The sequence below is a fragment of the Stegastes partitus genome, unplaced genomic scaffold (genome assembly GCF_000690725.1).
Source record: "Stegastes partitus isolate 25-593 unplaced genomic scaffold, Stegastes_partitus-1.0.2 Scaffold1251, whole genome shotgun sequence".
Taxonomy (NCBI): Eukaryota; Metazoa; Chordata; class Actinopteri; family Pomacentridae; genus Stegastes; species Stegastes partitus.
In genome coordinates this window covers 82,209-86,358 of record NW_007578982.1, presented here as the reverse complement: position 1 = coordinate 86,358, position 4,150 = coordinate 82,209, and positions in this window count along the sequence as shown.

The following is a 4,150-nucleotide window of genomic DNA, read 5'->3' as shown; positions in this document are numbered from 1 at the left end:
CTGATAATGAATATAAGGAAGGTTTAACCACCATCCAGGATCTATAACAGCTCATTAAACTTCCAACACAAGACTTTAGTTTATCACAGTCCTGAGGTTTGGTTGAACCTGTGGAGGTCACACGTGTCCACAGCAGCAGCAGCAGCTAACGCTCAGATCCAGTTATTTTTCTGATGAACCGTTTCAGAAGCTGAAGCTACAGATCGATGCTCGGTCCTGCTGCTCTGGTGTTCCTCAGACCGACTGCTAAACCTTCCTAGTGTGTGTGATTCACTAAACATTCATACGTTTGAAGATCGGAGCATTTTTGATGTTTCTTGTTCTTCCAGCCTTCTGCTGTGGCCTCTGCAGGGCGTTAAGGTTGGTTTTATATCATAAAACATCTTAAATAAGACCTTCACGGCCGGCGCAGCTCCGAGGAATTATCTCCTAAAAGCCATAAAGGCAGAACCTTTGAACAGTCGGCTGCTGTCGGACCACCTGGAGCTGGAAGAGACTCAGACTGAATCCAAAGAGCAGCAGAACATCCAGCTTCTGTGTGATTATTGGATCAAACAAATATCAGCTTTCAAGGTTTGGCAGAAAAAAGGTGAAATGAAGGAAACTATTTAGTGGTTCACAGAAAGCGACAACAGGAGGACAGGTGCAGAAATCTGTTCATGTACCAGCAGCACAGAGACGCAGATAAAAACCAGACCGACGAGGAAGTCCAGCAGCAGCCAAGAAGCTCAGGACGGCTTCAGACGAGGGCGCCGCTCGTTTTCCTCTGTTCAGTCACATCTATGGAGGAAAGACAGAGAGACGTGGTGTCAGAGTTCAGCTTTAAAGGATCAAAATGTCGTGTTGGAGTGAATGCAGGAGGTAGAAAGGACTTCATATTGATTTAACCTCGACTCCAGCCTGATTGAACCGTTTCTGCACCATTTCTGATGTGTTTGGGGTCAGTGTCTTGTTGGAACAACCAGCTGCTTGTAAGATCCAACCTTCTGCCTGATTATTTTAGGTTTTTCTGAAGATTATGGAGATAATCCTCCTTCTTCATTGTTCCATTTACTTTATGTAAGCTCTACTGGCAGCAGAACAGCCCCAGAGCATGATGCTGCCACCTCCATGCCTGATGCTAGGTTTGGTTTTCTTGGGGTTGAAGACCTCACCTTCTCTCCTCCAAACATATTTCTGCTCATTGTGGCCAAATATCTCCATGTGATCTTCAGCAGACTTCAGTGGAGCTTTAAGTTTCTGCCTCTAGAGGAAGAACTTCCGTCTTGCAGCCTCTCAGTCGATGTAAAACCCTGTGGACACTAATCGAATCTATGCAGGAAAGATGAAGATGGATGCAGCTGCTGTCTGCACGGACAGAGATGTGGTTTCAGAGTTCAGTTTTAAAGGATCATCAGATTGTGTTGGAGTGAATGCAGACGGTGACACATGTAGGTAGAGAGGACTTCACATCGATCCAACGAAAATAAACCCACCAAATCCTTACAAGACAAAACCAAACTGGTTTTCTTTTTTTTCATGTCACTGCGATTTTGTCACGACTCATCAGTTTAATCTGAGACCAGCTTGAAGTCTCGGAGGCTTTAAAACACCTCTCAGCCTGGATGCTGAGCTCTGCTTCCCACCAACACCTCCTCGGCGGTGCTGACAAACAGCCTTTTGGTTGCCGATGACTCACTCCACACCTTTGACCCCCCGATGCCCCGTCAATACCACCGATCACAGCTTCTTGTTGCACCAAACTCTGAGGCCAGAAGAAAAAGACACCAACAAGCAAACAGTGAGGAGCAACCTGCAACTCACAGCAAACTACTTCCTCTAAAAGTGCATTCTGTTATAAATTAAGATTTTAATTATGTTCAGTGTTTTGCTGAGATTTTCTAGGAGCTGTTTGGCGACTTTCGCTGGAAGACTGTAGAGAAGAAACTTGCTTCACTGCAAGAAAAGCAGAATAAATAAACTCAGCGCTAAGAAAGAAGAAAGAAAGACGTGAAACAGGCCGAGTGTGAGGACGCTCCGTGTTGCTCCTCCGGCTGTTTTTGCTTTTAAGCTCTGAGACGAGTCTTTTACCTTCAGGCGGAGAAAGAAAGTTTCTCAGATGGAAAAATAGTGCAAAAGCTTTGAAAATGTTAAAGAACACACGAGCTACAGCNGTTAAATCCCAGTCTGATGCTCCTGTAGTTTATCAAACCGTTGCAGCTCAAACATGAACCGTCGTCGTCTTTGAGCTGCTTTAACATGAACACAATCAGCTGCATGTCTATCGGCTCTGAGGCCTCGACATGGAAATGATTCGCTGCAGATTAGCAGCATTTCATTGTTTCAATGACAAACCTGCTGCTGACCAATAATTAATGAAGTTTTAAACTGACAGGTTCACATCGGTGAGGATGAGCTGTTTAATTAATCCCACAGAGACGTCAGCACCTCCGTAGAATAACAGATTAAACCCAGTGTTTGGTTCCAGGTTCTGCTGCTGCACCGAGAGTTCCTCCAGGAAACAGATGATTTCTATCATTTATGATTTTCTGAATTAAATACAATCATGAGGTCAGAGTTAAACTGACAAATACAAACAGAGACGGTGAAGTTTCAGCGATATGAACTCACAATGTCGGGCCAGAACCGCCGTCAGAAACACCAAGAACAGCTTCTCGATGATTCAGATAACAAGCGTCTTCCTCATATCTGCAGAGAAGGTCTCGTTTTCCACCTGAAAAGGGTGTTGAACCTGTCTGATGATTCATTACTCAGTCATTAAGGATCATGTTGTGCTGCTCATAACGGCTCTTTGCATCATTGCATCCTGTTAAAGACGCTCAGTTTGCTCATAGAAACTCAAACACATCACACTGCAGCTTCTCCTCCTGCCTGAATCCAACAGAAAAGTCTGTCTGAGGGAACACAAGCTGCTCAGACTGGAGGCTTCTTGGACAGGAAAGTTTATTAGTGCAGAACGTTTCAACACCAACAAACAACAAAGCATAAAAAATNTGTGTGGGGCCTTTATGTGCTTTAATATGAACTTTATCTGCTTGTTGCTCCCCGTTGGTCCTGCAGATGGCAGATTCAGCCCGTTTTAACGCTTCACAAACAGCAACACCATGAACACTTTATTAAATCCACCCAGAAGTCGTGTGTCAGGCTGCCTCAGCATCACGGCAGCTTGTGTTTGATGTGTTTGTAGGAAATCTCTGGTCACTTTTTAACTCGAGCCTCAACATAACATCTTAAATCTCGATTCTAACTCCTCTGAGCTCATCATAGCCTCACCTGGAAGGACAGGTTTCTCATGTCTGATTCATAAAAACAGAGGAAACTGCATTATAATGGAATTATTTCATGAGTAGAGAGGGTAGCTGGCTCTTGCTGATCTAGTTTTCAGCTTTTCACTCAATTCATCTGTATTTCTGAGCAGCTTAAACATGATACTGGGATGTTTTGTCCATATTTAAAGCTTAATTTATTGTCTACAGCTGCTCACAGTCATTTAAAATCTTCATGTAAAGGCATTAAAGCCCAGATAAAGTTAGTTCAGCAGTAATGTTGGACAAAATCAGAACCAAAAAGCTCCTAAACGTGGACATAAATCCCAGTCAGGTGTCAGATTCAGCCATAAAAACACATGACATCGTTGTGCAGCGTCACCTCCAGCAGATGATTTCATCCAGACAGAATCTTAATGAGCCGCTCAGGTCGATACGAGAAGCTCCAGCGCCTGAAAAAAAAAGTGCATTTAATGAGGCTGCGTTTGGCTGCTGACACCTGAGCGACACGCTTTAATATAAATGTCATGTTTAAGGGCAGCGGCAGAGGAAGAGGTGCAGCATCGCTCTAATTACCACAAACTCAGGACAGGATGCAAATGTTCTGTGAAAAGTAGCTTCTATCAAACTGTCTAATTACAGTCACGTGTATCTGATCACGTGTATTTATATGATTTAAATGCAGGATCTTAACGAGCAGCTGAAGTCACTGAAGAATCAGAAAACTCATCAGTAATGAAACGTCATCACCACACTGTAAAAAATACACGTTTAAAAAAGATTTGACTGATTTTTATGCTCTTGTTTGAGCTGTTTGGTTGCATTACAGATAAGAACAATTGTTTGAGCTGTTTGGTTGCATTACAGATAAGAACAAGAAAAAA